General features: G+C 38.9%; 1 long non-coding RNA gene across 1 annotated transcript in view; it reads left to right on the forward strand.

Moving 5' to 3' along the window:
* The window catches only part of LOC103008392 (uncharacterized), a 37387-nt gene extending 26314 nt beyond the window's left edge, over positions 1-11073 (forward strand). The window contains exon 4 of the long non-coding RNA XR_451819.3: positions 9997-11073. This is a non-coding gene — a long non-coding RNA (uncharacterized LOC103008392). The remainder of the gene's footprint in view (positions 1-9996) is intronic.
* Positions 11074-13220: the final 2147 nt, after the last annotated feature.

The following is a 13220-nucleotide window of genomic DNA, read 5'->3' on the forward strand; positions in this document are numbered from 1 at the left end:
TAAGGCTAATGCCCAGGATATCATATCGTTTGTCCAAAGGGTACAGCTGTACCAGCTGGCAGACCGTTGAAGGTGGCAAAAACACAGAAGGCAGAAACTGGCACCAATTCTTACTGCTCCCCACACTCACTCAGTCCCTACAGCACTCCTGTGGGCAATGTTCACAGAGAACCAGGCCAACATTTGGGCAAAACGTAATATAATTCAGTCAGGGAGCAGGTGTCATCACTTGACTCTGTTACTGGTAGGTCATCTGTGTAGGTACATCTGAAATGAAGCATATTAGTTCACTATTGCTACATAACTAACCACCCCCAATCATTTATTATTGCTTCCCCCTCTGTAGGTGGGATGGGGTTCAGATAATCTAGGTTAGGCTTGGCTGGATGGCTTTATTTATTACTGTAATTCTGTGGATTGACCAGTGCAGCTTTGGCCCCTATGTATTCATTCTGGGGCTCAGGTTGAAGGGGCAGGAACAACCTGGAAGGGAACTTTTCTCATGGCAATGGCAGAAATTCAAGGGAGCAAGTGGAAACACAGGGCTCTTAATGCCTAGGCTTAGAGCTGGCAAATTACTTCTGCTCATATGCTTTTGACCAAAACAAGTCATATGGCCAAGTTCAAATTCAAGTAGGAAAGACCCACACTCTGCTCATGAAGAGATCATGGCAAAAGATGTAGAGAGGAATGAAGAATTCAGCCCAGCATATCAATCTACCACATAAACCTGTCAGTTTTTCTGGAAAAGAGTAAAGATAATGATAATGATGATGAGGATAGCAGCTATCTTTTATTATCCATTTACTACCAAACACTATCTTCTTCTCTCTCTGTCTCTGTCCCTCTTTCTTTCTCTCTCTCTCTCTAATCTCATGAAGTCCTTACAGCAATCCTATGAAATGAGTACTACTATATTCTTACCTTGCAGACAAGGTAACACTGGTAGGGAAAGGCTTTATAAGCAAATAATGGGAAATTATCAATTTAAAATAATAATAGTTTCTAGCTTTCATAAACAGTTGTATAGGTATATTTTGTGGATTATGTATAGTGCCTTTGTGATGTCCCACCTTTATACTTCCTGTCTTGGGAGAAGATATAGATGGTCTGGCCCTTCATGTCATAGTTATCAAAGAACCTGAGAAAGAATATGTTTGCTCAATACTGGGGTTTACCTACAGAATGTGCCCATGAGTAGAACTTAACAGCAATGACTTTCATAAACTAGCAAACACTGTCAGCTCAAAAGTTAAAAAAATTAGAATGGGCTTAAGAAATATAAGGATGAAATTCTGATGAAGAATTCAGTATTCTTTCCCTTTCTTTCTATTTCTTTTAGGTGTAAGGCTTATAGAAATCTGTATATCAAGGGACCTCTGGAGATGGATAAGGGTAAACCTTTGTCCATTTATATCACAGAGAACATCAGGAAATATTAATTCCAGAGAAAGGGGAGAAGCAGAGCCATTACTGTTTCTCTAGCAGAAGTGGGCGATGCAGGGACTGGAGCAGACAGCATATGTAGGGTTTCACAGTAGCTTCTGGGAAATCTGCAAATGGCTTGCCTCAGTGCTGCCAGCTGCTGCTGAGACTGGGAGCAATGGGATGGTTTCTTGTAAATTGCAACTCCCTCAGTTCCCAAAGGTCACAGAGACTTGCTCTGGCCCTCGCTTCTCCAATGAATTTTTTCAGTGCTTACTTCCCTATTTTAAGTCGTCTGGTTGAAGTAACTAGTTAACTACTCTAGTTGATTAAACCTTACTGTTTGAGGTGATGAGCATTGAAAGCTTGTAATCATAGGTAAGTCTAAACAATTAAGGCAAATTTGTTCAGAACAGAATGATTATGTCCAAAATATTCTCAGAAGTTAAAAATCTATAAATAAAGGTATAATATCTTAAAAATCTAGATTGTAAAGTATTGTTCACAAAGATGAGGATAGTGGCAAGGCAGAAGAGTTGTGAAGTAACAGAAGGAAAAGTACACTTTCCCTTGCAATAATGAGAGAAGGTTATTCTTGATTTTCAAAATATACATCAAAGAATGTTTTCAAAAAATTTAACAGTAACCATTAATAGAATTTAAAACTAGATGTGTTAGTCTCAAATCACTTAATAATATTCAATCAAGAGTAACAAATTGAAAAGCAAAACTCATTCATTCTCTCTCCCATTTATTCAGCAATTATTTCTTGAACAACCTATGATTGCCAGGCAGTATTTAGATGCTGGGGAAAAGCAGTGAACAAATCAGACAAATCCCAAGCCTCATGGAATTTAGTTCTACTGTTGGGATATATACAATAAAGATGTTAAATATATTATACAATACTTTAAAAGAACATAGTTACTATGAAAAATAAAGTGGATGGGGGAATTCTGGGTCTTGAGATTACAATTTTAAATAAGGTGGTCAAGGCAAGCCCTATTGAAAATGAGATATTTGAGTCAAGACAAAGTAGGTAACAAGTGAGCCATACTGATAAAGATGAGATATTTCCAGGCACTGGAATTGTTTTTGCTAAGAATCAGAGGCAGGAATGTGCCTGGTATGTTCGAGAAAGAACAAGGAGGTCAGTGTTACTTAGGTACAGAGTCTCTCTGACAAAAAAAAAAAAAAAGAAGAAGAAATAAGTGATTTAAGAGTTAAATGGAGCAGTTAGCTAAATAGTAACAGAGGAAGGTCCACATGTTTCCAGTTATTTAACCTTTCTTTTTTTATTATATCTTATTAATTTAGTTAACTAATTAGTTAGGAAGTAGCTAACTTTAAGGAGGTAATTTTTGCATGTGGTAAATTTTCAGATTTTCAATAGTAAAAAGTGTACATTGAGAAGCAAGCCTCTGCCCTGCCCTTACCCAGAGTTACCGGCTCCCCACCCCAGGGGAAACAATGTTACCAGGTCTTCCATGGATCTTTCCAGAGACATTCTATGAGTTTTTCTAATATGATCCCTCCATTGAGATAATCTGGAAAAGTAGAGTGTGTCTTTGAAAAAATCGTGACAGAGTCTGCTTTCATAGATGCACCTTCATCTTTGTACTATAATTATAGGCCCCCAAAGAGGATGGCAGCCCTGGTCTGGCTCATCCCAGATGGGTGTGAAAGGGCCTATCCTGTGAAGTCACCAACTTGCCTCATGAGGAAGCTCCCTGTGGGTGGTCACTATTTATTTTGAGAGCTATTTCTGCTCTCATATCCAGAGGAAGATTCCATAACTGTCATTTCTTGCCTGTCATTTTCTCCCAAGGATAAGGAGTGATTTCACTTAGCACTTGAAAACAGGTGTAATGAAGTGAAAAATCAAATTGTGGGCAAAGAGTAAATAAATAAAATAATAATAAAGTGAAAAATAAATGGAAAGTTTCTGTGCTTCACCAATGGATATGGGAAGGAAGGGGACAATATGTTCTCTGTTTGATAAAAGTTAGAAGGTTCAGGCAATCCAAGATTTTCCTCTAAGTGCAGCCAAACTATGTGTAATATATACTTCAGGCTTTCAGGCATTTCCCTTGAAGGTAAATATACAGTGAGTCATAAAAGCTCCTATATGTCTTTGATATCACAGCTGGTCCACTATTTTATCATGGGCCTCACAGTCTGATTCTGCTCAAAGAGATGTCCTGCATAATTTTCTAATAGTATCAGGAAAAGTGTTATTTAATCATAGTCTATACTCCTCCAATCTATAGGATAAAGAAAAGGAAGCTGTATTCTTCAGAAAGATTCTTATGACTCTAGCACTGCCATCACTCAACAAGCTACCTCTGCAATGACTAGTTTGCATAAGGCAATCCCAGGAAGATGCAAAATCACCATCATCATCATCACCACCACAACCAGAGGGTGAGAGTAAGAATGCCTCCAACTGATTTAACTTCGGAAATTTTTTTTTTTTAAATCTGTGGCAACATGTCTCAAACTCTGAATGCCATGAGAATGTAAGCTCCGTAAGATAATGGCTATTTTTATAATAATTAGAACTGTGCCTTAGCACTATGAGATGGTTAATTTTATGTGTCACCTTGGCTAGGCCATGGTACCCAGATAAATGAGCAAATATTATTCCAGATGTTTCTGTGAAAGTATTTTAAAAAATAAGATTAACTTTTAAAAAAGCAGACTTTGAGTAAACCAAATTAGCCTCCATAATGTGAATGGGCCCCATCCAATCAACTGAAGGTCTTAGTAGAAAAAGACGACCTTCCTAAGCAAGAAGTAATTCTGTCAGCAGACTGCCTTTGGACTTGAACTATGACTCTTCCCTGGGTCTCCAGCTTGCTAGCCTACTCTGTAGATTTTAGACTTGCTAAGCTTCCACAACCATGTGTGAGCCAATTCCTTAAAATCAATCTCTCATAGATAGAGATATAGATATATATAAGATTTATAGATATATATAGACATAGATAGTATAGATACAGAATATATATGTGTATATATATATATATATATATACACACAGTATATATATATATATATATATATATACTATCTATATAGTAGAATGAACTACTAATACATGAGCAATGTAAATATATTTCTTCAGTGGATGTGTTTTATATGTGTTCAAATTTTGATTTCAAAACAGTCATTAAAGCTATTATTATACAAACTCCATAATTCAGAAGTAAAATTTAACTGTTCAGACTCTTGCTACTATTTTTCCTGATGACCTATCTAGGTGGCATCCAGCCTCCTATGGAGAGAGGCAAGCAGCAGTAGTTTTATTTTCAGTTCCACAAACCCACCACTCTGGTTTTGTCTTCACTCCACAGTGAGATTGCCAGAGTTTAACCAACTTCCAAAATCAAACCTTTAGAAGAATTTCTGTGCCCAGAAAGAAGCCTCCCCCCAACAAAAAAATTCCATTTTCTGGAAACTAGTGGTTGCATATCACTAGAATTCCTTTGGTCTGCTGGGCATAAATAGCCAATCCTAGCTGGCAATGATCATTTTTCATCAAGTGACTGTTAGAAATATAATACATAGCTTACGGTTTATCTGTATCTTCCAAAATCAACGTGCACACACACATAAAAGGATGAAAGTGCTGATATATAAAAATGCATTTTGTTGCTTCACCTGAAAAGAACAGCAATGAAAGCAAGGCCACAGTGGTCTCTTGATTGGGCTGAGCTGAGACTTATTTCTAGGAGACCATCTCTGGGATGAAAGTGTATTTCTAGGTTGTACTAGTCTTGCCAGACCTCTCATTCTCCCAACTTGTTTGTTTTGTTTTTTTTTAATGAGAGGGTGAAGATCATTTTTTTATTTTTTAATTTATTTTTTATTTTTATTTATGGCTGTGTTGGGTCTTCGTTTCTGTGCGAGGGCTTTCTCTAGTTGCGGCAAGTGGGGGCCACTCTTCATCACAGTGCATGGGCCTCTCACTATCGTGGCCTCTCTTGTTGCGGAGCACAGGCTCCAGACGCGCAGGCTCAGTAATTGTGGCTCACAGGCCTAGTTGCTCCAAGGCATGTGGGATTTTCCCAGACCAGGGCTCGAACCCATGTCCCCTGCATTGGCAGGCAGACTCTCAACCACTGCACCACCAGGGAAGCCCCCAACTTGTTTTTCCTTAACCTAAAGAATGACCTAAATTCCCTTGTTTTTTACATTCTACCCCTTGCTTGCCTCCCCCAACCCATGTAAACCACCATAAAATTTGACTACTAGTCCTCTTGTTTTGCCCTTTAAAATTTTTAATTACTCTAAGGCACATGTATTCCAAAAGCTTCTGGATCTAGCAAACTCTCAATGACATGTAACTTATACTTCTGACTCAATCTAAAGATTCAGATAGATTAATGACAATGAAGACCTTTTCAACAGAAGTAAATAAACGTATTAAGGATGCTTGAGATAAAAGTAATATAAATAGAGCCCCCCCCCCCCAACTGGGTAAAGAGACCGGTGATGGTTTCTTTGGCACCTTCTCATTTTAATTTGCAACTTGCAAAGATTCTCACCTAATCTTCCACGGCTACTGCCCAACTTGGGCTTCCTTTCCCCAGCATAATCAATCTAGGCCATTTACATTTACTATCAAAAGGTAACTCTCCTTTCTCTCATGGTGAGACCCAGGATATAAAGCTAAGGTATTGTGGTAATAATGGGTTAATATTTTGACACTGCCAGATGCCAACTGGCATAGTTTTCTGGTGACGATGTGACGATGTCTTAACCTGAACAATGGAATCCAATGATTGGGATTTCAGTTGCTTACTGATCAACAGAAGAACTATTTGGGATAAGAATGGCTTTTGAGGGACTTCCCTGGTGGTCCAGTAGTTAAGACTTCGCCTTCCAGTGCAGGGTTGCGGGTTCGCTCCTTGGTCGGGGACCTAAGGTCCCACATGCCTTGGGGCCAAAAAACCAAAATGTAAAACAGAAGCAATATTGTAACAAATTCAATAAAGACTTTAAAAATCGTGCACATCAAAAACCCTTAAAAAAAATTAAAAGAAAAGAATGGCTTTTGAAGCCTTTAAATCAAACCAACTAAGAAATTGCCTATAGAGGGAGTCCACTGAAAGTATGATTTCTTAAGATACTGAACAAAGACTCTAAAAAGTCCAAAATAGGAAAGAGAAGAGATATTGTAATATTAATATCAGCTTTAGGTGAGAATTTTATCATTTAATGTTTTAATTTTAATTTTACTTTAATTTTACTTCTCATGTATTAAAAATGCTGGCTCCTAAAGTCATTCATAAGAAAACGAATCTGTGAAGCGTGACTTCTGACTGATAGTGGGATCGAGGAAGTCCTCCAAATACAGCTTCCATGGAAAAAACAAGAGGAATAATTCAACTAGATTCCTATGTGAAATGGACAAATTACCCTCCAAGATAAAAAAGAAAGGAAAGAAAGAAGGAGGGGAGAAAGGAAGGAGGGAAGAAAGGAAGGAAGGAAATAATTTATAACTTAGCAATTAAAACTGTTGAATGTTTTCTAATATCAGGCAGCATTATCCATTTAAAGGATTATACAACAAAAGAGAGGTAAAATTAGGTGAAATGTTGCATTTGTAGAGATGAAATAGAACTTTTTCCAAGGGAAGTTAATAAACGTGAGATTAGACATCAAAGAAATTCCTGAGTTTGGGGAGAAGAAATATATGAAACAGATTTGTTTGGGGAGTTGCTGTGTAAGCCTCTGATGTTGGGCTAAGTGAAGGAAGAAGTTGTTGGATCTTGAGTTTAATTTTTAAATTTTTTTAGTGAGTAGAAATGAGCTCATCTAAATAGCATTTCCTCTCTTGTACTTTGCCTAAGCTACTCTTCTAAATTGTAATATTTAGCCATGCCAATTCCCAGAGATTCTCATATTTCTGTCTCAGTACTGCTTATGAAACAAACAAAATTCTTATAAAATGGAACTACATCTTAAATAGATTTATGTGATTCGTAAAAACAAAGTATAGGAAAAGACACTGACACAGGGAGCCAAGGGGGTCTGCCCAGCTCTTCTGCTGGCTATCTGACAATGAACTCCCGGTGCCCAGGTTTTCTCATCAGTGAAACAAGAGGGATGGAATTAACAACTCTTCAGTTATCTTCCAAGGAGGAGAATCTGACTTTGTTATGTAAAAGTAGCCTGATCAAGAATAACAACCTTAATAGCCATGAGTCATGCACAAAGTCACTTTTCAACAACTTTGAAAATCTTGTGTCTTGAAGAAAACCTTGGAAATCATAGAACCTTGTCCCCATCTCCAGTCAGAACCACATCTTAATCATTCCAATATGCTCTTCCAGGCTAATGTTAAAGATTTTCCCCAAGAGGCAAAATTCACAGCTTCTTCTGTATCCTTAATGCTGAAGTTCTTCCTTATGTCTGGTCTGAGCCTCCTAGCAAAATTTTCAACTTATTTTTGTTTATTTTATCCTTAGCAGAGAGGGAATACAACTGGGGCAGACCATTCAAATGCTATCTGATATTAATCTGAGCCATGGTAAATTTGTTTGTACTAGAGTTTCTGTGGTCTTACATTGCATTCCAGTGAAATGATAGAACTTGATTCCCTGATGGAATGTTCTCTTTCAGGTCTAAAATGACTGGGTGATAAAGGCTCGCAGGCTGGCAGAAATACTGAGCAGTTCTTGATAGTGGACACAGGGAAGGGCATTGTTTCTCTTACTGACTGGTCTCCTAGCAGCCTAGGGCACAATGGCTCCTGACCTGTGTTCTCAGAAACCTCAAATTTTGAAATATTGAAGGAATTCTTCTAAAATGAAATATGGGCTCAAGGAATTATTATTTTTATATGTTAAAAAATATGGCAAAGGGGTATCTTTTTAGTAGTGACCAGTGCTTCAAAGAGATAGGGAGAATTAATGGACAGGAGCCTAATGATATTGTCTAGTTCTACTTCTTGCTTTCTATAAAGATGAGCTCTTATGATGCCCATTTTATAGACCAGGAACAGTAACCTTATCAAAAATGAATGCACTGAGTAATAGGCAATGTTAACACTATAAGCTGTTTAAGAAGGAACCCTACAGGATTTTTAAAAGAAAAAGCAAGCTGGTTTACTTTGCTGACTCTCAAATAGTAACCAGAAAGAGCTCCGTTGTTCACTTCCCACCTCCCCTTAGTTGTGTGGGTGTCCTGTGAGAGGCCTGGAAGAGGAAAAACTGGGATTCCCTGAGGATGGGCTTTCCCAGCCTCCTCCAGAGCGGCCCAGTTTTGTGAATCAATGCCAGGGGTGGACCAGGCAAGGCTTTCCCTTTGCCCACACAGGCCATGATTAAGAAGGTCTCCATCTGTCAACAGAGACTTTCATCTGCATTTCCAGACCAGCTTCCTCCCAACTGACTCATTCAGTGATGCCACAATCTGATGTTTATGACCTAACAGTTGATCACCATGGGAGTAGCACAAACCTTAAGCTGCTGAGAAGCAAAACCAGAGTTGAGATGCTGGACAGTTTAGGAAAAGAAAAAGAGAAGACCCTTATTCATGGAGACCACATGTCAAGACTGAACACCCCATGCCTCGTGTGGGCACTTCCACCAGTTGCTAAAACTGATATTCGGATGCCTTTGTGCCTATTGGAGAACCCAAATAAGGATTTAGGGTAACCAAGTATAAACAAATGCCAAGGCATTTAGAAATGAAGGGCAAAAATGTCGAAGGGAAAATGTGTATGTAGCAATTTAATGAGATTTGGATTACAAATTCTCTTTCCTTACCTTTTTGCCAGCATGTGGCAATGGTTTTACAAGAGAAAGAAAGCGCACTGAATGCCAAGAAAAGACTAAGATCCCCTAAAACTCAACCTTACAAATAGCCCTGATGGTATATTCACAAACTGGGAGTGTCAGGATAAACTTTCTGGTTGTTCCACGCCCCCTGAAGAAAATAAAAGCTAAAATGAAAAAGAAAGCCAATGGAATGAAATACTGCTTTTTAGTAAAGACAATCATATCAAATGCTGTGAGTGGCAGGAAGTCCTGGCACAGATGTCAGAAGTAGATGAGGACTGTGGCGTAGTCAAGGTGAAGTGAGTCTGACTTCCTGGCTTGCCCTGCCCAGACTAATATTCAAAAAGAGCTGCCCTTCCCCAGCCCTAAACAGCCCTGTACGAACAGTGTCTTCCAGTAGTGCTGTGGCTTACAAGTAATGTGAGAGTCTTTTTATAACTGCTGAGGTTTAATTTAAAAGGAAGCTCAGAATCAGCGGTAAAGGGAGGGGAATGATGTGAACTACAGACCATATGAAATGGGGAAAATCATAAATACCAGAGTGTCTGATTATTTGAGTCTCTTGAAGCCGAATAATGAACCTTCTTCATGTTCTGCCTTTCTGGACTTGGCTCCCTCTGACAAATTTGCAGGCATCAGGGTCTGTCTGGAATTCATTCCAAGTTGGAGGGATATTTTTTCCCTTGACATTTTGCAGCTGAGACAGCCCCGAGCAGGAAGCTGAGGAGCGTAACATTACCAAATATGTCTTTTCTCCTGCCCTTATATTTTATTTCCACAGGAAAAGAAGGCAGATGCTGGCCAATGAGACCTGGCCAATGAGAACGTCGCAACGGCAGGCGGCCTCTATTGGCAGTGGAGAAATTGATCAGATGCCATTTTTCACACACAAAAAGAAACTATTCTAGGTACCACCCGTTGAAATTTGTGCTACGCTGGAGGAAGAAGTCTGACAGTTTCCTACAAGTTGCCCAGCTATTTCGGGGGATTTATTTATCACCGCGTTGGTCTCATTTTCTCAAGGACGTGCCCGTTAAGAAAGCAGGCTGTGTGGAGTAGTGGAAAGGGTGCAGGAATGAGAGTTAGGAGAGAGCTGGCCTCTGTTGCTTGCTTACATACCCCTGCCTCTGACCAGAACATCCCACCTCTGGGGGCTTCACATGCTTTATTTGTATAATGAAGGTCTGGATGTGATGTCTTGGATTCCTTCTGGGTTCCCAAGACTAAAGGCAACAAGCTAGTTTGATCACATGCCTCAGTCACTAAAACAAATTTGAATATCTGTCCAGATGTGTGTGTGTGTGTGTGTGTGTGTGTATACATGTAATGCTTTATAACTATATTATAAACTTACAAAATATATAAAATACAAATTAAAAAGGAGATATATGTAAATTCTAACATTTTCTCTCCAAACTGTAATAGTTTATCTTAAATACAGCTGGGGCAAGCTCATACCTCTTTGGAAATGTGCTTTAAGGCACATTTCAGCTCTGTTTTTGTGATGGGTGTAAGATATTAGTCCTAAATCGCCATTTCCACATTGGCTAGGGAAGAGCATAAATCTGTCAAACCTGCAGATTGCATACCTTTTGATTGCATATTAAACACGTGAGACAATTTTTTTTTTAACATACCATCTTCTTGGTTAATCCTGTTATAACAATTTTAAAACAGAATAGTTACAGAGAAATTTCTTTACTGCGGAAAATAACAGTGGAAGCTAGTTATAAACAGCAACTGACTTTTCATCTTGAGTCAGGGAAATGTTTGGGAGCTGCAGGGGTTGGGGAAGTCTGCAGCGTGAATGCCTTGTCCAAGGACGGAAGCTGCCTTTCAGCTCCAGTGGGCTGTCGTCATGCAGGACTGAAGGCTGCATGCTGCCAGATGTGATTTCTCAAGAGACTCGGGAGACCTAGATGTTAACGTGAAATTAAGTGAATTTCTCAAATGAATGTTTCTCAAAATTTTAGAGCCAAGCATATGATGATGATGGGCCACCCCCAGCTAATGGGCAGGCCATTGGCAATCCTTGATCTCATATTCAGCTGATATAGCTTTGTAATTTTTTGTGAGAGTATTGGGACTTTGCAATCAGAAACCCAAGTTCTGGGCAGGGTGATTATGGATGTGTAAGACTGCAAAACATGAAATGTCATTTCCTTGAGATCATAATGTTTTTCTCTCACCAAGTTTTCAAAAAGAGCCACTTGAATCCTCTTAAGGCTGTACCATCTATGTTGTTTCATCATTAAAATATGGAAAATATTATATTCCCCTTGTTATATCTGTCATTTTTGTATATGGAAATCTCACAGAAAGATATATTCTTTTAAACAAATTTTGATGTTTCACTAGATCAGAGATTGGCAAGCTTTTGATAGATACTTTCCACTAACTATTTAGGCATTGTGGGCTCTATGGTCTCTGGTACAACTCCTCAACTCTGTGTGGCTACACAGGAGCAGCTGTAGACAAAACAGATGAATGAACCTAGCTGAGTTCCAATAAAACTTTATTGACACAAACAGGCTCTAGGCCATATTTGGCCCATGGGCTGTAGTTTGCCAACTCCTGCAATAAATCATAAGGTCTTCTTCAAAGGGGTAATCTGTGTCTGATTCAACTCTGTATCTTCAGTCCATACAACCCTGGCACAGAAGAGGCACTCCATGAACATTTGCTAAAATAAATGGAAGGTTGTGGAACTTATATTTATGTCAATAATAATTAACTTCCCATTTGGGTGACTGAAAATCCATATTAGGGGTTATGGGTGTGTTCACTCTGAGGCTTACATCAGTATATAGATTCCCTCAGGGGGTCTGTGGTTCATCCAAATGTTCCAGACAAGGGAAGGGGGTGCTCAACCAGGCTCCTGAAGCAAGTGACCTTAGGGAATGCTTAGACCCCACTCCTAGACTGATGGGCCGAAGACCAAGAGCCACAAGAAGATCCTTATAATTTCACAGACAAGCTTCTCCCAAATCTTTCCTCAACTCTTTCAATAACTTAAATGACCAAATACCAAGTATATATTGTTTCCTTACACTGTAGTGCAGTGCACATGCACTGAAACATTTCCCCATAACAATTCTCTCTTATTATGAGAAATTCACTGGAATATTTTCTCTCTGTTTATATTTTATCTATTTTTAGTGCTGGTGACAGCTCTCTAAATTGATTTTATTACCCACCAGATAGGGCATCTGGTTTGAAAATCAAAGAAACAGACTCAGTGCTTGTCCTAAAGGGCTTACAATCTAATTGGAGAGATAAGACTTGCATACACCAAAGTCTATAGAAAAGTCTGACAAGAGACAAGTTGTAGCATTGGTGGCACTTGGGCTTCTTCACTGGTGGTAGTTACAGTTTTGAAATCACAGATGAGTGGTGGTATTGGTTTGGGCTGGAGCCCTGACACATGGAAAATCTGCCTGAAAGGGGTGGGCGGCAGGGAGGAGAAATGTGTGAAGTGGGACAAGGCCTCACTTTAGGAAAATAAATAAGTTTTCCAAGTAAAAAAGCAACACAGGACAGTTTCTTTCCTCCCAGTTCCATTCCCAGGGTGAAGGAGGAGAATCTGCATAAAAATTGATCAAGGATTTGTTGACTGGAACTGTGTATGAGAGGATTAAAGAGGAATGAGAGGTCCACATGGTTCATTTCCAAATGGAGTTACCAGAGGGAATATCTGGAGAAGAGTATGATTCGTTTAGTGAAGGTAACTCTTTGGAAGAAAGAGAAGACAAAATGTGAAGATTGGTGAAGTCAACCTAGACATGATAATCTAGTTATCAAAAATATTTTTAAAGTATTTTTTGCTCATAAGATTTTTAAGTTAGGAAAATATAGAAGCATAGCTTCATTTAGCTGGGGGACCTAGTTTGTTAAATCTTATATGGTTTTGGGTGGATAATGGAGAAAGAACCAATCTAGAGGCTTTGGGTAGTCAAATGGTCAAGCAGATTAATCAGCTTTGATAGCCCCATTCAAGTTATGGGT

Source organism: Balaenoptera acutorostrata, chromosome 14 (assembly GCF_949987535.1).
Source record: "Balaenoptera acutorostrata chromosome 14, mBalAcu1.1, whole genome shotgun sequence".
NCBI lineage: Eukaryota > Metazoa > Chordata > Mammalia > Artiodactyla > Balaenopteridae > Balaenoptera > Balaenoptera acutorostrata.